Here is a 22909-nt window from a genome sequence, read left to right as displayed (position 1 = left end):
ACAAGAAGCTTGACATTTGGGTATATAAAAATACATTTCTTAAAGAGGCAAAACTTACAATAAAACTGCTTTCATTAGCAGGTAAATTAAAGGGATTTTAAATTACTATTAATTCATCCCTTCAAAAAAATGAATAGCTTAAATTCTGACATCCTTTAACTGAAAATGAAATAGTGAATGAATCTTTTGTCCCTTATCCAACTTCACACTGTGCACCTCTTGAGGGCATATATGTCTGCATACCTACCACTAGCATAATGCTCAGCACATGGAGACTAAGTATTCATTCATAGAAACTAAACATTCATCTAGAATCAATTTTAAAGCTACAGTTGTGTCACATCAAAAGCTACCAAGACAACTTTTCTCTCATGGGCCCCCACAGATAATTAAATTACAGATGATTGGGCTATAACAGAGGCATACAGGAGCTATGACAGTATGGGAAAAAGAAAGTCTGACTTTCTCCTCAGGGAGATAAAGTTTGAAAGATAATATTAAGAAAAAGTAGGTGTTCAAAAAGCCAACAAGGAAGGAAGGAGCACTCTAACAGATGGACAGTAATGAAATATGAATGAAGCAGGGAGGTGAAAGAGCCCAGCAGAATCAGGGAAGAGCAAGTAGTAAGTGTATAATGGCTGTGGAGCAGGGGTGGTGGGATGAGCTGCTAATTAATCAGCAATGCAGAAGTTGGACTTAAGTGTGACAAGACCAGAGTCAAAGATAGCAGCCAAAGAGATGCTGCAGTGTCTCTATAAGGTTATATTGATTGAATTAGGTAGTTCCAGTAAGAATGGAGAAATTAGTACCAAGCAGTGTGCCAAACATTTTTGTATATTACTTTAACATTTAAAAAATTCCTATCAAGTGGATATTTTTAATTGCACCCATTATAAAGGTGAGGAATGTTAAGAAATTTGCCCATGTTTACCCAATTGTAGGTAGCAGAGCCAGGTCTCAAAGTGAAGTCTAATACTAGATCTTGTGTAATAAATATTGTGTGATAATGTGCACTGTATTAAATGAGTAAAACATCTGCGTGGGGGAAAAATGCATGTCTTGCCCATTGAAATATCATCAATGCCTAACATTCTGCCTGACATTTATGGGCGCTCAATAAATAATAGCTGGATGTCAGGTGAATTAATGCATCACTGAAGTCTATAGAAAGGAGCTACAAGGGGCAGTCAATGGCTATCAAATGCCACAGAGAGGTCAAGGAAGAAAACTTTAAATTGGATTGGTCAGAACTTCGGGGACCTTTGACAGAGCAATTTCAGTGGGGAGGTGGAGGCAAAAGACTGAGTATAATGGTTTGAGAAGGGTGGGACAAATGAAGAAACAGAATATTAGTTTTCAGCTGTATCAATAATATTATTGGAAGGCTAAAATTACTTATTTTATAAAATTGTTTTTAAAAAAATCTGGCCTCCATGCTTGGAAAGGGAAATGTTGCCTTCATTGAGAACTGAGTGAATAGAGAAAGGTATGACACGAAAGATATAGCATTGAATGGGGTCCTGGATCCTCTGGGGGAAGATTTATTAATAAAAGAGGGAAATTTGTGTCTTTCTAGGTCCAGAGACCATCCTTATCACCCAGCAAATGTATCAGTCTCCACTAACATGGGAAAATACCAAAGCGGAAGGTATTTCTTCAAGTTGCTTAAACTTCAACCAAGGAGCTGAATACCTACCAGCTTATCACTTCTGTGAATTGTGGACCTCCATAATTACTTTTTGATTAATTACTTAGGTTTCATCAACCTAATATCTAAGTAATATAACTCAATCACAACAGTATCTCAAGTCCAAAAGATTTCAACATTTTAAGTAAACAATTATCCTTTTAGACAAACAATTATTTTTCCAGCTTTATTGAGATATAACATGGTGTAAGTTTAAGGTACACAATGTGTTGATTTGATACACTTAAATATTGCAAAATGATTAGCATCGTACCATTAGTTTACATCTCCATCACTTCACATAATTACCATTTCTTTTGTTGTGGTAAGAATATTCAAACTCTGCTCTTAACTTTCAAAGTATAATGCACAATTGTTAACTATAATCACAAGGCAGTGCAATAGATCTCCAGAAATTAGTCATCTTCTAACTGGAAGTTAGAACATTTCCCTATTTCCCCCAGCCCCAGGTAACCACCATTCTACTCTCTATGAGTTTGGCTTTTTCAGATTCCATATATAAGTGACAGCATACAGTATTTGTCAAGAAAAAATTATTTTATCTAGCAAGACGATAAGATGTTTCTCAACTATGTTTGAAACCCAGATGACACTTTTATAAGAATATAATTCTAGTGCCATGCCAATCTACAAATAAATAAAGTCTCTGCATCCAGAGATTTAAGGGTAAATATTACATATGTCTAAATAATAACAAAGAAGAAAGCCTGGAAAGAAATCCCACTGCCCAAATCGTAATTTTAAGGGAAATTGTTTTGAATCTGAGCTATCAATACAGTCTCATTTGCATCTTGGTGAGGTGAGATAAGACGTTTGTAGTTAGAGTACTTTAGTTAAATAAGTAAAACTGTTGGGATAATAGTAAAAAGAATCAGACTCCCTGACTTCAGACTATACTACAAAGCTACAGTAATCAAGACAATATGGTACTGGAACAAAAACAGAAATATAGATCAATGGAACAGGATAGAAAGCCGAGATAAACCCATGCACCTATGGTCACCTTATTTTTGATAAAGGAGGCAAGAATATACAATGGAGAAAAGACAGCCTCTTCAATAAGTGGTGCGGGGAAAACTGGACAGCTACATGTAAAAGTATGAAATTAGAACACTCCCTAACACCATTCACAAAAATAAACTCAAAATGGATTAAAGACCTAAATGTAAGGCCAGACACTATAAAACTCTTAGAGGAAGACATAGGCAGAACACTCTATGACATAAATCACAGCAAGATCCTTTTTGACCCAGCTCCTAGAGAAATGGAAATAAAAACAAAAATAAACAAAGGGGACTTAATGAAACTTAAAAGGTTTTGCACAGCAAAGGAAACCATAAACAAGAGGAAAAGACAACCCTCAGAATGGGAGAAAATCTTTGCAAATGAAGCCACTGACAAAGGATTAGTCTCTAAAATTTACAAGCAGCTCATGCAGTTCAATATCAAAAACACAACCCAGTCCAAAAATGGGCAGAAGACCTAAACAGACTTTTCTCCAAAGAAGATATACAGATATCCAACAAACACATGAAAGGAGGCTCAACATCATTAATCATTAGAGAAATGCAAATCAAAACCACAATTAGGTATCACCTCACACCAGTCAGAATGGCCATCATCAAAAGATCTACAAACAAAAAATGCTGGAGAGAATGTGGAGAAAAGGGAACCCTCTTGCACTGTTGGTGGGAATGTAAATGGATACAGCCACTATGTAGAACAGTATGGAGGTTCCTTAAAAAACTAAAAATAAAACTACCATACGACCCAGCAATCCCACTACTAGGCATATACTCTGAGAAAACTATAATTCAAAAAGAGTCATGTACCACAATGTTCATTGCAGCTCTATTTACAATAGCCAGGACATGGAAGCAACCTAAATGTCCATCAGTAGATGAATGGATAAAGAAGATGTGGCACATATGTACAATGGAATATTACTCAGCCATAAAAATAAACAAAATCGAGTTATTTGTAGTGAGGTGGATGAACCTAAAGTCTGTCATACAGAGTGAAGTAAGTCAGAAAGAGAAAAACAAATACCGTATGCTAACACATATATATGGAGTCTAAAAAAAAAAGAAAGAAAAAAAGGTTCTGAAGAACCTAGGGGCAGGACAGGAATAAAGACGCAGGCGACACGGGGAGGGAGAAGGGTAAGCTGAGACGAAGTGAGAGAGTGGCATGGACTTATATAAACTACCAAATGTAAAATAGATAGCTAGTGGGAAGCAGCCACATAGCACAGGGAGATCAGCTCAGTTCTTTGTGACCACCTAGAGGGGTGGGATAGGGAGGGTGGGAGGGAAACACAACAGGGAGGAGATATGGGGTTATATGTATATGGATAGCTGATTCACTTTTTTATAAAGCAAAAGCTAACACACCACTGTAAAGCAATTATACTCCAATAAAGATGTTAAAAAATAATAATAATAATAAACACATATGTGAGAAAAAGGTAACCAAAAATTTATCTATTTAGAAGTTAAACAGTACCCTTCCTTGTATTAAAAAGAAAACATTGAAATTATAACTTCTAGAAATCAATGAAAAGGAAACTAATTCATTCAAAATCCTATGAGGCACAACAAAAACTGTATTCAAACAAAAATATATGTCATAAATGCTTTCAGCACAAAATAATAAGTAAATAAAAACTTTCAATTAAGAAAATTAAGTTAAGTTTAAAATTAAACTATAAAAGCTGAAATTAGTAGATTAGAACTAAATTAGGAGTGAGAAAGAAGACATAGTATATATTAAGGAGAAACAGAGGAATCAAAATAGAACCATACAACGTTCTGCCAACAAATGTGTAAATGTAATATAAATGGATAATTTTTCATCAAAACACAAATGACAAAAATTGACCCAAGAAGAAATGGGTTTTGGATAGCCTTTAAGAAAATTGATAATTCCAAAGTGATTTAAATATTTCCAGGCCATAGAAAACAATTAAAACTACTCAATTCTTTTTATTAAGCCCAATAACTTTAATGCCAAAACTTGATACAGTATACTAAGACCATTTTCTCTTATGAATATTTGCTAAAATAGTAGCAAATGGAGTCTAGCTATTTATAAAAGAGTAATACTTCATGACCAAGTACTGTTCATGTCAGAAAAGAAAAAGCAGTTCAATAGTAGAAAATCTATCAGCGTAAAGTATGACGTTTATAAAATTAAATGAGAAGATAATATTGTTTTATCAGTAGATTCTGAAAAGTCTGAAATTGAACAGCTTTAATAAAAATTTTGAGCAAAACAGGGATATAGAGAAGCTGCTCAAACATAATAAATTCTGCTCTTCAAAAACCAGAAGTAAAGCTTATTCTAAATGGTAAAATACTAAGAACATTTCAACTAAAATCAGAAATTAGGCAAATAAGCTTGTTATCACCATTGTTATTCAATATTATCTTGGAGGTTCTAGCAGATGCTATGAGATATAAGGAACAATAAAATTATCTCTTTTTGCTAATGAAGATTGTACACTTAGAAAACCTAGAAAGCCTTTTAATTTCAAGGCTCTTTCTTGCTTTTTTTTTGGTGCACAAAACACAACATTATTTTATAGAAAAAAATACCTACTAGAATTAATAAGAAAACATTGTAAATAACTGAATATAAAATAAACATAGAATCAATAGCTTTTCTCTATATTAGTAGTAAGGATCAAGAAGTAGAAATGGGGAAATATTCTATTCAAAGTAGCAATGAAAATTATAAAATTATAGGAATACACTAATAAGAAAGGCATAGAACTTATATTAAGAAAACTATTAAATCTTAACACAGAAAACAGAAACTGAACAAATGGAAAAAGGTTCCAAATTTCAAGATGCAAAGACCTTACATTATAAAAATATCAATTCCCCCAAATTAATATGAGTTTAATGCATTTCTAATTATAGTCTCAACATGTTTTCTTAGTAATACAGTAATTTTAAGATTCATATGGGAGAATAAATTCTTAGAATAGCCCAAAAATTCATGAATAAGAAGACTACTGAGTAAGAACCAGATATTGGAATAAATGAAATGCACTGTAATTACAATTTTTATTTCTATAAAACAAACGAAGAGATTATTAGGTCAGAATAGAGAATTCAGAATCAAATCTGTGTATATAATTTTTAACGTACCACAAAAGAGTATTTTAATTCAATGGGGAAAGAATGGTTTATTTAATACATGGCACTAGCCATCTGGAAAACAATAAAATTAAATCCCATCTCACAACACACACACAAAAAAATAAAATTCAAGATAAATTAAAAATTTAAAATGTAAAAGACAAAACAATAAATATTTTAGAAGAAAATCTAGGGGACTTTATGTATGCCTTAACCAAAACTGGCAAACAAACATACAAAAAGACATAAAGACATATTTGATTTTGTATGATAAAAAGGTAAGCTAAAACTGTCAGAATAATATATAGAATACAATTTTATTTTAGTAAAAATATAAGTATGCGTGTGTGCATGTGCGTGTGTGTGAGTGTGTGTGTGGTGCGTCTCCCCTGACATTCTGCTAGCCTCTCTATCTTAAATACAACTAATTTGTTTCAGACCACCACTATCAACCATCTAGAATTATTTCAACAGCTTCCTAATCACTCTGCTTTCTAATCTCTCTGCAATCCATTCTGTATGCATCTTTTCAATATCATAAATCTTATCATATAATTTCTCTACTTAAAGCCCTCCAATGATTATCCTTTGGCCTCAGAATAAAGTTCAAACTCAGCAGGGCTTGATCCAGCCCTTACTTACAGACCCAACCTCATCTCTCCCAATTTCCTCACTTCACATCTCAGTATAAGCCACTATGACCCACTTGAAGTTTCCTGAACATGCTCATCAATGTCTCTCTGACAGGTTTCTGTCCATGTTACTTTTGTGCTTCGTTTTGTTCTGTTTTGTGTTTTAATAGAATTCTGTTCTCCCACCTACTCCACTTAGGTTAGTTATCTGCTTACACTCATCTTGCAGATCCTTACACCTAAATTCCTCCAGAATACTTTCCTTGACTCTCAAAGACTAAGATGGATGCTTCTACTTCTTCAGTTTCCAAAGCACTTTGTGAATACCCCCAACCTAGCATTTGTCACACAACAGTTGCTGGCTTGTCCACCCCTTCAATCTGACTTAATCTCTTTGAAAACAAAGGTTATATCCTCTTCACCATTCATTCAATTATTATTTTTTAAAAATGAGAATACCTGCTCTGTATCAGTCTCAGTGCTGAGCACTAGGGAAACTATCATGATCAGAATAGATGTGGGTCTTACCCTTATTGAGCTATGTGAAAGATAGTCTAATCCAGTAGTTGTACACATAATCCAACAACTGTACATAGAAACCACATGATGATAGGTGTTGGAATGATAAGTTGCAGAATGATATGAGAGCATATAACAGGGACCTAATGTAATCTACTGGGTCAAAGAAAGCTTCCTTTAAAAAGTGACACATATGAAAGATAAGTAAAAGTCAACTAGGCAGCCAAGAAGGAGGAAAGAAAGGCCATTCCAGACCAAAGGAACATGTATGCGAAAGTCCTGGAAGAGAAACTAAAATGAAGCTTTTGAGAAACTAAATGAAGACCAGTATTGTAATCCTAATCCCTGGCACAGTGCCTGTTTGTACTACATTTTTTGAATGGATAGATAAAAGAATCAATCAATTAATGAATGAACAAATAAATACGGCTGTGTATGATTGACCACATGTCTGTATAATATATATATATCATATACAATGTATATATTATATAATACTTACACTGGATATATCAATAGATGTTTGTATGGGCGCATATGTATAGGTTTTCCATTGCTGTTTTTCACGCCCTTCAATATTCACTGGCAGGTCTTTTTACACAAGTGGGCTAGTTATGCTAAAAGACTAATTTAATAGGTGTGACGCTTACTATTTGACAAATTCTTTTTCCTTTGCCAACAAATAGCCACAGGTGAGAACTAAGAAATGGACAGACTCAGGGCAGCACATGTATAATCAGGCAGCATTATCAGGGCTCTGTGCTATGCTTGCTATCAGAAGCTGCCCACCTGTCAGGTGACTAAGGGCTCATCACATTTCCCAGTCTTCCTTCTCCAGCACCCTGACATGTTGTTGTGTAAGACACTAAGCCGAGAGCCCCACAGCAGTGTGGTACATTCAAAGAACGCACAAAGATGAGCTAATTAAAAAGAGGAACTGCAGGAGCACCTGCCTCAGCCTTGTACCCACACTTGGCCCCTGCTTCTGAAATGCAATCTGCCACATTGTGAAAATGTGTTAATGTCTCACAGGCTTCGGAATCTCCCTACAGAGATGTACTCTCATCATTTCTCATGCCTGCACTTTTTAGCAGTCTTTTACATGTTGGCTAAGAATTTAAGGAAGAGAATTACTATGCAAATGCATGGATTCCTGTGTCTGCTGATGATACCTGGCCCAGTTTAAATCAGAGGCCACAAAAGTGGCAGAAGAGCATAATTTCCAGAAGGAAGGCTTCTCAGAGGGTTTACTCAGAGCTGTTAATCACTGCTAATGCCTCTTTAATTGTTATGCTTTTTACAATCACTAAATTGTGATCCACCCTCCTCAACTGCTCCAACCCAGTTTTGGAAGCTATGCCTCTATGCAATTTGTACAGAGAGGATTAACTTTTGGAATAAAAGTTGTGTTGTTGTAAATAAATAAAATTGATGGGAATCTGAATTTTTTTTACAACTTCAAACTGGTTTTCAGTATCATATTTGATTTATTTGCCCTGCTCGAATCACATTTTTCATAACCAATTCCCTTTTGATCACACATATAAGATATTGGGCTGAGTAAGAAAGTAATTTAAAGCTGTGAAAAAAAATATCAATGGCATATATAGGGACTGAACCCCTAACCACTGCTTCTTCTGCCTCATAGGTGAGGTCACCCTAGGAATGGTTGAAGCTAGCACCTGAAGCAGAGCAACTGTTCATATGTGTTACTATCTTAAAGTGAATTTGACAGGAACACTGAGCTATGTCTGTCATACCACACCTGAAGATATTCCACAAATAGAACACAAGGGAAAGCCTGAGATATGCAATAATTAACAAAAATGGTAATCTTTTAAAATTGGGAGAGGAGACAACATACGCCTGAGTTCTTCCAATATTGTAATGGAAACTACAATATTTTTGGTTTCATGGCTTATTTGATAAAAAGTTATGTTCTTATGAATTCTTTCACTTTTTTTTTGGCCACGCTACATGGCATGCAGGATTTTAGTTCTCTGACCAGGATGGAACCCATGCCCCCTGCAGTGAAAGTGCAGAGTCCTAACCACTGGACTGCCTCTTTCACTTTTCTAATACAGCATTTTGTAATACAGTTCATTTTTCTGTCCCTTCTCAATTTTTGTACATACTCACACATATATTACAGTTGAATTCATAATATAATAATGTACACAAAACATTTGTGACTTTTTTCTTTTTGTGTAATATTTCATCTCTAGTGGATGCTGGGAGTGTGTGAAGCTATCAGCTCTAGGCTGAGTCTTGCTCTGGTAACGGCTTTTAGCTGAAGACAGCTGCTTGGCCCAATAGCAGGATTCAGGCCCCAGGGCAGCCTGAATCCAAAGGTTAGTTTGGGAGGTGGTGAGCTGTAATACAAAGGCAAGGCATCCTTGCCTCAGTGGGGGGCAATTCTGGAGAGATCAGCTGAGACATTTGTTGTGACTGCACCTAGGCATAGCAGTTCAACTTCTCTCTCATTTTACTTTCTTCACATCCTTACAGGGCAATAGTCTGCTAAGCTGCAAACACGGGCTTTCTTTCATGAAAAAGGATGACTCAGACTGTGGAGCTATTAACCACAAAGGACTATTCTCAGGCCTTGAAATCTACTGTGGTTTGCCTGGTTGGGTCATTGATCCTGAGAGCAGTATCCAGTAGCATTCCTGAGAACAGATCTCCACCTCAGAGCCTGTTTCCTGGGGAAACAGAGCTATGATAACATTATAAACATCTTCCCATGCTGTAGCATAATCTTTCCACATAGTTCTCAATGAAACAGCTGTTTAATGTTCTTGTAAGCAGATTATCATATTTTAATTGACTATTTCCTTATAGTTGGACTATTGGTTGTTGCCAATATTTTGTCAGTATAAAGAGCATACAGAGAACAGGATCAAGCCATTTTTGATGTTTCTTCTTGTTGTTTTAAACTATTTCTTAAAAAAATCTGAAGTGTGGGCTATTATTAAGATAAAGATATGAAGGCTTTCATTCTATCGATACTAAGGATTTATAGATCATAGCATTGCAAACATAAGTCCAATAGCAAAATATAACACCAGAATACTAAGGAATTGGGACAGATTATTTTACATATTATTGTTTCTTTAACCCAAGACTCAGAATAGGATGCTTGAGAGGCCCAAAGAGAAAAAGAGAACAGAACGGTCTATAATTAACTTCTGCAGCTAATTATACCGTACTTGGCTGAGTAAATCTGAATCTACACAATGCTAGCACCCAGTATATAATAAATATTTCTTGAATACATGTATGTATGAGTGAATAAATAAATATTCAGGTTGCTTTAAATTTTAATTGAAATTCAAGAAAGCTCATTAATGTAGAAATGTAGAAAATGTATGTAATGTAGAAAATATGGACAGGATACTGAGAAGCCCTTAGCTTTAAGTTCTTAAATTGTTCCCATTCCAAAGCAAAAGTGATGGTGTTGGTAACAGTAATAGCATATGTGGTATGCAGAAGCTAGCAGAGGGACTAAGATGGAAGAGTTAAGGAGGAATAAAATACAGTTATAACTAGTAAAGGTACTCAGAGTCAACCAGAAAACAGTAAGCAAAGTTTGTTATTGCACCAGGACACATGCCACAAATTCATGGAAAGAAGTGCCAGAGACTGGAAGATATTAATGGAAATTCACATTTTAAATTTGGGGCAGATGAGGAATGAGGGCATGGTATATCTCGTGAGATGCACTGGCAATCCTATAGACATATCGTAAGATTTATCCCCAGTTCTTGTCTCTTAAAATGCCTCAACAAGAATCATTTCTCAAATCAGGCTATCTCTTCAATGATTCGTGAACATACCTTGCTCATTCCAACATGTGTCCTGTCACTCACAGTGCCTCTCCCGGAATCCCCAAAAGAGAGCATCCCTCACTGGACTGGCATAAACAAGGGGACAAAGAGGAGAGGAATCCACTTCTTAGGAAGGAGAGGGAGGAAAAAATACATCACAGTAGGAGGCAAAGAATACCAAAAAACAGAAGCAGGAGAAAGGAAACTGCACCAAAGGCTTAGTTTATTGTTATAGCGATATTAATAGGTAAGCCTGGGGCTAACTTACCCAAAAGAGATATAAAACAAAAATGTCTGAATTTAGAGCTTTTCTTTTTCCCATAAACTTTTATCACTTCCCCACCACTCTTTAAGTCCTAAAGAAAACAAAAGGTTATATGGGAGATCTTTCTTAACATCTGAAAGCAAACAAAAACACATTATCCAAAAGGTCAACCACAACCAGCACTTGACAGGAAAAAGATATTACAAAGTTGTAAGATCTTGAACTCACACTCAGTGATAAACACCACACTCTTTTCAAAGCACTTCTTTAGTACACTGCAGAAAAGAGTCATAATTAAAAGTCAAAAAACATGCTGACTTTTCTCTTCTTAGGCCATTCCCAAGCCTTGCCAGAATATTGCTGCTATTTCCTTTCTAGCTTCCAGAAGAATGTCAAAGGTCAACATAGTTTGTTTTGTCTATCCAACTAACAGTGAAATGGTTGGCCTGGTGGCCTAGAAAGTAAATACACATTTGAGATTTTTTTAGCCTTGCGACCATGTTAACCTTGCTCTAAGTGCAAATCTTATAATGTAGGCAATCTTCTTTTTAAACAGTGAGCCAAATTTAAACTCCACTGTCTGCAGAACCTATACTACAGTAACTCTTACTACTAATATCCCTGTTTCACAAATCAGAAATACCCAAGGACTTATATAAATGAGCTAAGAATGAAGACACATGAAGTCAAGTTCCCATGTGGCAATACTAAGATTTGCTCTATCTCACAAATCCCTCCGATTTGCCTAACATTTCTACTAAGGTGAAAGCAGGGACATTGGTTTGTGAATACTACTGTTACTTGATGTTTGCCTCCCACTGGCAATAAGATTCATCCCATCATTTAATTAAAAATTTTGTCACCACAAAATCAAGATTGTGAGGTTCATAACAGCATGAAAGTGTGTATGTGAGTGAGTGTAGGGCATGAGGGGGTGGGGGGAGGGAAGTTAAGGAGACCTTAGACATAAGTAAGACCTGAGATGACATCTACGCTTATGACCATAAGTAAACATATGACATCCTCATATGTTTGCTTATGGTCATAATAAGTTTGAAATTTGAGTATAATTCACTTAAATCCCATTATTTCTATATAACAAGGTTTTAAAGAATTAAATAGATATGTATCAAAAATGAACACCATTTAAACAAATACTTTGTCTATTCCAACAAGAGGGGAAGTGAATATCTAGTATGTGCTGGATTCTCTGACCTGTTATTAATTTAAAAATCTGGGCCGTGGTAGTAATTTTAACCATATATAGTTGTAGTCACAGGGTTTTCCATCATCTTCTAAATAGTTTGCTTTAAACTCCTATTAGCTCATTTTAAAAAACTAAACAGCTACTTGGTGTGACATCTTGCTTCAGATGAAGATTCTGTTTAACTAATTGTACAAACAGTTATATAGAGATGCAGAAAGCACTGTTATTAAATATAGAAACACTTTTATAGCACAGTGCAATATTATCTAATGACTGATGACAGACTGTGAATAATAATTTACTCTGGGTACTTAAAATGTCAGGGAAGCAATAAAAAAGAAAATCAGAATCTATAGAAAAGATTATGTCAACGATAACATAACTAAGAGGATTACAAGCAGAAAGGAACAGGTCCTAGTAAAGACGCCACTCACTGTAGTATCAAAAAATAAAATAGATAACTTGAGCAGTAGAATTAGTCAGCAGTTTTGTCACTAAGTCAGGTTATAAGGCCACAAAACTTGAGGAAAATAATATCCATAGATGAGCTCCAATTTGGACACTGATTACATAGAATTTGATGTTTTCATTGATGATATTAGGAACAGCAAAATATACTTGAGTATAAAAATAGACTACAAAAGCTCTTAAACTCATTTATGTTTGTTATTTTAGTTTAGTTTTGGATTTTTTTTTAATTGGTGCTAAAACCAAATAGAAATAGAAGGTCCCTTTGGATCAATGATCTATTTTAAATATAATTTTATTCAATAGTTTTTAGAAATGTTTTATTTTGATATAATTTTAAACTTAGAGGAAAGTTGCAAGATTAGTTCAAAAGCTTCCATATTCTTTTACCAAGATTCACCAATTTGTTAAAAATTTACCCCATTTGCTTTATTATGCGCTCTCTCTCTCTCTCATGCGTACACACATACACACACACACACACCCACCACTTAAGAGTAAGTAGCAGACACCATGTCCCTTTACCACTAAATACTTCACTGTGTATTTCCTTAGAACAAGAATGTTCCTTTACAAAAACACAGTAAAATCATAAAGATGAGGAAATTTAACACTGGTACAATACTATTACCTAAAACACAGTCCAAATTCAAGTTTTCCTTACTGTCCCAACAATATTCTTTATAGCTACTTTTTTTTTCTAGTCCGGGATCCAATAAAGGATCATATATTGCATTTGTTTGTCTTGTGTCTTTCGTTTTCCCTCCTCTAGAACAATTCCTCAGTCTTTCTTTGTCTTTCAAACAATATTTCTCAGATACTTACCCTTCCAGACACTCTTCCTTGTTGGTGTGGTTACAAAAGATTGAACATAGCACCTAACCACTTGGTACCTACAGTCAAGTCGAAGAGAAAGATATATAGACCAATAGGAAGCACATCATGAAAATATAAGCTGGAGTCTCCCCATTTTTATCAGCTCAAAACCATTGCTTTCTTTATCTTTTTTCTATCTCCCATTTGGGAACAGGAAAATAATTCTATAGTCAGAATCATCATTGGTAAAAGTTATTTATAAAATAACTTTTAATTCAAGGAGTTATCTGAAGTAATATAGAGTACTATACAACAGTATGCAGTAAAATCGTATACATACACAAACATGCACACACAGAGGTTTGTGGGGGAGGGAAGTGTTTTTTTCTTTTTTTTAAGAAATAGGCATGTTTCTTCTAAATGGAAGATGTGTTACAATTTCCATTTATTTTCAGAAATAGAGAAAAATTGGACATGGTGAAACGAACTGTGCTTCCTTTCTGAAGTTGGAGAAGCTATATTCAAATCTAACCTCAATCATTTATTAGCTAAGTGATCTTAGGAAAGTCACTTAAAATCTGGGCCTTAATTACTTCACTGTAAAATCAGATAACAATAGTTAACTATAGACTTTAACGAGTAACAAAAGAACATATGTGAAAATTTTTCATAAAAAGTAAAGCACTGTAATATATATATACATGTATATATGCATGTACACATATATATGTGCGTCTATAGATGTAGTGATATATATAGGTGGATGTGTGTATGTACATGCATGTGAGGACAGACAGAGAATGACAGTGAGAGAAAGCTTAAGGATGTATTTGATTTGAATTTTTTTCCTGACAGGGTCCTCCCTCTCACCACTTAGAAGAGTACTGAATCCCAAATTTCTCAGTTTGAGTGTGGGCCTCCCACTTTTCTTGGGATGGCTGTCTTCCAGTGGCCACATACAAGCAGCACTGCATTCTGTCCACTAAGTACAGAAGTTCTATTCCTCCTGTCACGTGGCCTTTCCATGAGCTTCTAAACTGGCAGTGTTAAGAGGACAGAGATTATGCCTGGGATTATCCCTTTCCCTTACTCACTGTCAAGTCTCTAGAATCAACACAGTCCTGGGTACACAGAGGGTACCCAACAAATATTTGTGGAATGGTGAACACCAGCTGAGACTTTTTCCAGCCCAAAATACTATGACACAGCATCACTGGCTCCTTCTAGAGGTATTTGCTACTCAACAGCAGGGAAACCAGAACTTACATCAACCTCCTCCATATTAGGATAAATGATGTTTAAAAAGAAAAAGTTCATTCCTGGAACTCTGAATCAGCATAAACACTATAGTCATGTACAAATCCTATTAGAATTGTGTAAATGAATTAAAAATGATTATCATTAACGTATTAATTATTTAAGCCCATCCCCACTCTCTTTTACATTCCATTGCCTTATTTTTCTTCATAGCACATCACTCTGAAGTTATCATTTTTGTTATTTATGGGTTTTTTGTTGTTGTTGTTTGCCTCTCCACTTTCTGTTTTTCTCCCTGCTAGTCACCAGCACCTAGAACAATACTGAAAGAAGTAGCTACTCAATAAATATTTGTATTGATGGAAAAAGTACTTGAAAATTGTTTCTTTAATGAGGTAAACATTTTCTATATTATTATATACACATATCACTGGATTAATAAACCTTTTCCTGTAGTTAGTACAACAATAAACTTTAGCTCAGCTAAAGCCCTGGTGATCATTTAAAACAAACTAAGGAAGTTTACAGATTTGCAACAAGGTAGAGTCTCTTGATTACTAATTCTGCCATCTAAAAAATTAAGCTTAAATATAGCACAAAAGCAGAAAACTAATGACAAATTAAAGGAAGCAAACTTCTAAATGCTTGGCAGATTTGCATCTTCCTTTTTATTAATATGAAGGATTGAGTATCCAAATAAAGAAAAAGAAAGGGTATGAAAACAAAAACAAAGGTAAATAAAAAACAGTCCTAAATACTAAAAGTGAATGAAGAGGAAAAAGAGGTGTCAGAATGTTTTAGGAAGTACAAAGAATCAGGAAAAACAGAACAAAAAGTAGAAAAAAGATAACAATCAGGTATTTTCAGTCAAAATTTTTTTATGCACTAATCACTCAGTGGAGTAACTCACAAAAATCAGGCTCATTTGTCACCGCTATGCTTGATCTCTGGCTGAAATCCCTCTTGATCTCTTGTTTTATGAAAGCTCACAGACAAGTAAAAACTTCCCTTTCCCAGAGCAGCTGCAAACTCACTCTATTGCCCACTCTATTTATATTTCCCCACCTAGGCTAAGTTTGTCCTCTGGTGATTAATGGGATTTCTGGTCCAAGTAGTGGTGGAGAGAAAAATGTTACTAAAGCCAGCATTTTACTAAAACTATGTGTGACCCACTCTTTCTGACATTCGCTGAAGAACAACCTACCATACATCTGTGCAAAGTTAATGACATAGGATGAAGAAAGTGAGGGACTGACCCAGAACTAGTATGCCCACTTATGCAAAGACAGGAGAAAATCAGAAAAAAATATGATGTCATAAATGTGTGGTACAGACAGTGGCAGTCTAAGCCAGCATTCCTCAGCATTAAGGAGACTTGGCAAAGAGATAAAGAGATGGGGGACGGGGGGGAGGGGGAAGGCATCACTAGAGCACATGGCGTCTAGCAGGAGGCATTAAACCTGCAGCCAGAAGACAAAGGGCAATGAGTGGAAGCAGGGCTCCAGTTCCTGTTTAGAGATCAGAAGCAGAACTAAAAGTCCTGAAAAGAAACAGAATAAGTGAAAAGAACTGAGTGGTGTACAAGGAAGCAACCCCCTCTCAGAAATAAGACAGAGAGATAAACCCAGATTCTAGAACCTCTAGTACCAGAAAGTATAACTTGGTACTAAACTCTCTAAGAACTAGAGCTTACTAGGCATCCTTGCCAAAGAGCAGGGTTAGCCTTGGAGTTAAGGTGTCAAGTTATGGCTGCATGCCAGAACTATCAGGGGAGCTTTTTGTTCTTCCAGTTTTATTGAGATATAATTGACACACAGCACTGTATAAGCTTAAGGTGTACAGCATAATAATTTGACTTACATACATCATGAAATGATTATCACAATAAGTTTAGTGAACATCCATTATCTCACACAGATACAAAATTAAAGATACAGAGAAAAGAAATTTTTCCTTGTGATGAGAATTCTTTCATGTATAACATATAGCAGTATTAATTATAATGATCATGTTGTACATTACATCCCTAGTACTTATTTATCTTATAACTAGAAATATGTACTTTTTTACCATCTTCATCCAACTCACTCTCCTACAAACCCCCGCCTCTGGTCTGATCCACAAATCTGATCTTTTTTTCCTATGAGTTTGAGTTAGAAGTATAATTGACCTACAACACTATGTTAGTTTCTGTTATGCAAGATAGTGATTCAATATTTCTATATATTTCAAAATGATCACTGCATTAAATCTAGCTATGATATGTCACCGAACATAGGAATTACATAGTTATTAACTATATTCCCCACACTGTATATTTCATACCTATGACACATCTATTTTGTAACTAGAAGTTTGTACCTCTCAATCTCCCTCATCTATTTCTTTCCTCCCCACACCATCTCTGGCAACCATCTGTTAGTTCTTTGTATCTATAACTCTGTTTTTATTTTATGTTTGTTTGTTTTGTTTTTCAGATTCCACATATAAGTAATATCATACATTATTTATCTTTCTCTGTCGGACTCATTTCACTTAGCATAATATCCCTAGGTCCAACCGTGTTATTGGAAATGGCAAGATTTCATTCTTCTTTATGGCTGAGTGATAGTCCACTGTGTGTGTGTGTGTGTGTGTGTGTGTGTGTGTGTGTATCTTGCATCTTTATTCATCTATTGATGGACAATACTATCGTGGAGAATACTTCAATAAATATAGGGGTGCATATATATTTTTAATATATTTTTAAGTACTGTTTTTTTTTCCTTTGGATATATTTTTTCTTTGGATATATTGCTGAATCATACAGTAGTTCTGTTTTTAATTTTTTGAGGACTCTCCATACTGTTTTCCATAGTGGCCACAAGAGTTTACATTCCCAACAACAGAGAACAAGGGTTCCCTTTCCTCCACATCCTCAGCAACAATTGTTATTTGTTTTCTATTTGAGAATAGCCATTTTGACAGGTGTGAGGTGATATCTCATTGTTGTTTGGATTTGCATTTCCCTGATGATGATAGTGATGTTGAGCATCTTTTCATGTGCCAGTTGGCCATCCATATGTCTTCTTTGGAAAAATGCCTATATATATCCTCTGCCCATTTTTAATGTTTGTTTGATGTTGAATTGTATAAGTTCTTTGCATATTTTGGATTTTAACCCCTTATCAGATATATCATTTGCAAAGATCTTTTCCCATTCAGTACATGGCTTTTTTGTTTTGTTGATAGTTTCCTTTGCTGTGAAAATGCTTTTTGTTTGATGTAGCCCCATTTATTTATTTATGCTTTTGTTTCCCTTGCCTAAGGAGACATATCCAAAAAAATATTAAGACTGATGTCAAAGCACATACTGCCTATGTTTTCTTCTAGAAGTTTTATGTTTTCAAGCCTTAAATTTTAGTCTTTACTACATTATGAGTTGACTTTTGTGCACAGTATGAGAGAGTAGTCCAGTTTGATTTTTTGAACATAGCTGTCCTGTTTTCCCAACACCAGTTATTAAAGAGGCTGTCTTTTTCTCATTGTATATTTTTGCCTCCTTTGTCATAGATTAATTGCTCATGTAAGTGTGGGTGCATTTCTGGGCTGTCTATTATGTTCCATTGATCTATGTATCTGCTTTGTGCAAGTACCATACTGCTTTGATGACTGTAGCTTTGTAGTATAGTTTGAAATCAGAGAGTGAGTATGATACCTATAGCTTTGTTCTTTCTCAAGTTTGTTTTGGCTATTCTGGGTCTTTTGTGTTGTTATACAAAATTTTTATTTATTTGTTTCCATTTGCATGGAATACCTTTTGCTATACTCTTGCATTCAGTGTGTTCTGTAGCTCTGAAATGAGTCTCTTATAGGCAGCATATTGATAAGCCTTGTTTTTTATCCATTCAGCCACTCTGTCTTTTAATTGTATCATTTAGTCCATTTACATTTGAAATAGTATTGATAGGTATGTAGTTACTGCATTTGGTTAATTGTTTTGGGGCTGTTTTTATAGTTATTTTTCCTTTCTTTCATCTTCTTTTGTTCACTTCCCTTGTGGTTTGATGACTATCTTTAATATTATATTTGGATTCCTTTCTCCTTTTTGTGTGTATTTATTATAGATTTTTGGCTTGTGGTTACCATGAAACAGATAGATAGACAAACAGAAAGACAGATAGATAGATAGATAGATAGATAGATAGATAGATAGATAGACAGATAGATAGGGATATATGATAGGTAGATAGAAAGACAGATAGATAGATAGGGATAGATGATAGATAAGTAGATAAACAGATAGATAGATGATAGATAAATAAATAGATGATAGATAGACAGATAGATAGGGATAGATGATAGATAGATAGACAGATAGACAGGGATAGATGATAGATAAATAGATAGATAGATAGATAGTTGATAGATGATAGATAGATAATTCTAGGTTGTTGATCTCTTAAGTCCATTTTAACAACCCTGCATTTTTACTCTCCACTACCACATCTGCTGTTTTGGACAGCATATTTTACATCATTTCATTTTGTTTATCTCTTAACCACTTATTGTGGATATAGATGATTTTACTCCTTTTGTCTTTTAACCTTCCTACTAGCTTTATACATGGTTGATTTACTACCTTTATGTATATTTGCCTTTACCAATTAGATTTGTCCTTTTGTAATTTTCATGTTTCTAGTTGTGGCCTTTTCTTTTCCTTTTGTTTGTTTGACTGTTTGTTTTTTCTGGCACACAGAATTTTAATAACCCTTGTAATACCCCACACACCTTCTTAGAAAATGCCAAGTATGTTAACAAAACTCCTTACTGTACAGGAAGATAATAACATTTGGCTTCTTCATGTGGCCATACTCCTTCGTTACTGGACGATGACACTGGTCAGAGTGCCACCCAGATTTTCCCAGTGTGGGAAATCCCTATCTGTGACAATAAATATATAAATTCTGCTTGCTGTAACACCTGGTTTGTGTAGGTTCCATTTGCCCTATTGGTCACAAATGAGCTGTTGATACCATTTCTGACCCCAAATAAATAAAGTCCATTAACAAGTTGTAGCATGATGAGAGGGCCTCATGTAGAGAACTTGGGCCCCTTTTTCTGAGTATTATCTGCAGTCACCTGAATCAGAAGTCAACGAAGGGGTTCATCCAGAGCAGCAAGGGGGAGCCTCCCAAAGACTGACTTCATCCCTTCCCACTGCAGCCTCTGCTCCCACTCAGGCTTCTTACTCTTCAGCCTCTCAACCTCCATTTCATCATTGCATACGGAGTGGATCTGAGTGCCAAACATCACTGCAGTGAAACTGAAAAACAGCAGACCCACAGGAAGATCAACAGAATTACAGTGACTACAGATGAACAATCACTGCATTCAGTCCACTGCTCTTGGATGCAGGGGATGAACTGCAGCCCTCAGAGCACAAGTGTGTGCATGAACGCCAGCACGAAGTACATAGTGAAGAGCACAAAAAAATCTCTGATTCTTTTCTCCAACACAATTGTTCAGCCATGGCAGGGATGATCCATTTTTCAAATATATCTTTTGCAAATACTGCAGTTGTGGGTGTGCTCAGGCTTGATACAGCAGCACTTGGGGTACTTGTAGATCACTTCTTCTGCAAACTCTTCAGTTTGCAGGCTTCAGCTGCAAACTCTCCATGTATTCTTTAATAGCATTGCCTTTAGGTACTGCTCCAGGGCCGGTGAGCATAGTCCTCAGGTAAGATGACAGGGCAAGCATCACCAGGCAGATAAAAACGACCCTGTTGACCACAGAGTACCAGAAGTCTTTAGAAGGCAGCAGCACAACTAACATCACCATGAAGTCCAAGTACATAACCAGAAGCCACATCATGATGGTGCAGATCATGCCACTGCTGTCACAGATGAACTATAGGAGGATGAAAAGTCGTAGTTGTCATTTTCAGTCAGGAGAGGATGATGTTTGACATCCCAGAGCCAGTGTCCTGATGATGGCATGGTTTCCCTCACAATTTATTTCTAAACATTTCTTGTGCCTTTTCTTCAGAATCTTAAGGTGCATACTGTCCCATGTGATAGAATGCGAGGCCCAGGTGGGGTCGCCCAGCACCTTGACTCCTCCTGGCCTGCGGCAGCGGCAACATCAACTGCAGCAGTGGAGGCAGGGACACATTGTACAGCAGTGCTCATGTTCAGGCCAGAGCCGCCCACAGCTCCACTCAACTGGGTCCCACGGGCTAGTGAGAGGGAGGCTGCCACCGAGCACACGTGAGAGCCAGAACCCACCCTGGAGAGCTGGCCTTTTCTTTTTTATGTAGAGAAGTCCTTTTAACATTTCTTGTAAGGCTGATTTGATGGTGCTGAATTATTTTAGCTTTTGCTTATCTGTAAAACATTTGATCTCTCCATTAAATCTGAATGAAAGCCTTGACAGGTGGAGTATTCTTGGTTGGAGGTGTTTCTCTTTCATCCCTTTGAATATATCAAGTCACTCCTTTCTGGCCTGCAGAGTTTCTGTGGAAAAGTTAGATGATTTCCTTATGAGAGTTCCCTTACACCTAACATTTTGCTTTTCCCTTGATGCTTTTAATATTCTCTCATCTTTAATTTTTGCCATTTTAACATTTTAACTTTTTGGAACACACCGAGACACACTGTAATTAAAATGTTCTTTTTGCCTAACTTGCTGTAACCCTTTTTGGGTTGATCCAGTTTAGGATACTCTGTGCTTCCTGGGCCTGGATATTTCCTTTCTCAGGTTAGGGAAATTTTCAGCCATTATGTCTTCAAATATGTTCTCTGACTCTTTCCCTCTCTCTTCTCTTTATGGGACCCCTATAATGCAAATAATACTATTGATGTAGTCCCAGAAATCTCTCAAACTTCCTTATTTCTTTGTATTCTTTTTTTCTTTTTTCTGTTCAGCTTCAGTGATTTCTACTACTCTGTCTTCCAGCTCGCTGATCTGTTCCTCTGTATCGCCTAATCTATTCTTGATTCCTTCTAGTGTATTTTTTATTTCAGTTATTGTATTCTGCAGCTCTGCTTGGTTCTTTATATTTTCTAACTCTGTTATAAACTTCTAACTTCTCACTCTGTTCATCCAGTCTTCTCCAGAATTCTTTGAGCATCTTTACAATCATAACCTTGAAATCTTTATCAGGTAGATTGCTTATCTTCACTCCACTTAGTTCCTCTTCTGAGGTTTTATCTTATTCTTTCATTTGGAACATACTCCTCTCTTGCCTTATTTTGCCTAAATTGCTGTTCTTATTTCTGTGTATTTGGTAGGTTGTTACATTTCCTGACCTTGAAGAAGTGACCTTTTGTAGGAGAAGTCCTACGCATTCCAGCAGTGCACTCCTTCCTGGTCACCAGAGCTATAGGTTCTAGGGTATCCCCTATGTTGGCTGCATAGGTCCTTCTGTTGTAGCAGGCTGACTGCTATGGGCAAGTCTGGTAGGCATGGCTAGCCCTCAGTTGGGTTGTTTGTCAGGCCCTGCCTTGTACAGAGGCTGCTGGCCACTGGCAGGTGTGGCTGGGTCACAAGGTGACTGGCCGCAGAGCCCCAGATGGTCCCAGGGCTGGTGCTGGTCAACTGGTGGGCTGAGCCACATCTGGCAAGGGTGGTTGTGGGGACGGGGTTCCAAGATATAGTGTCAGCCTGCTGACGGGTGGGGCTGATCCCTGACACAGCTGACTGTAGGGTCCATGGAGCCCAAAGCTGGTGTCAGCCCACTGGTGATTGATTACTTTAGGGTTAGTGTCAGTGCACTGGTATGCAGGGGCAGGTCTTGGGCCCATTAGTGGACAGGGTCCCAGGGTGGCTGTGGGTACAGGGAGTCTGGGGTTGAGTTCCTGTCAAGGTAGCTACTTAGCTTGAGGATCCCAGTACTGGCACTAACAGGCTAGTGGGCAAGGCCAGTTCCCAGTGCTAATAATCTATAGGAAGGATTCCAAAATGGCACTTGCCAGCACCAGTGTCCTCATGGTAGAATAAGCTCCCCAAAATGGCTGACGTCAATATGTCCCCAGGGTGAGTTCCAGTTTCCTCTTGCCTCTTTAGGAGACTCCCCAAGATC

The 22909-nt window shown here is 36.4% G+C and overlaps 1 protein-coding gene and 1 pseudogene across 2 annotated transcripts in view; both read right to left on the bottom strand.

Annotated features, from left to right (window-relative positions):
• GUCY1A2 (guanylate cyclase 1 soluble subunit alpha 2) overlaps window positions 1-22909 on the bottom strand; it is a 426619-nt gene that overhangs the window by 352415 nt on the left and 51295 nt on the right. The window lies entirely within an intron of this gene.
• On the bottom strand, window positions 19962-20825 carry LOC132525379 (palmitoyltransferase ZDHHC7-like; annotated as a pseudogene).

This window comes from Lagenorhynchus albirostris, chromosome 9, assembly GCF_949774975.1.
Source record: "Lagenorhynchus albirostris chromosome 9, mLagAlb1.1, whole genome shotgun sequence".
Taxonomy (NCBI): Eukaryota; Metazoa; Chordata; class Mammalia; order Artiodactyla; family Delphinidae; genus Lagenorhynchus; species Lagenorhynchus albirostris.
The sequence above is the reverse complement of the archived record's forward strand: the minus strand, read 5'-3'. Positions and strand labels throughout refer to the sequence as shown.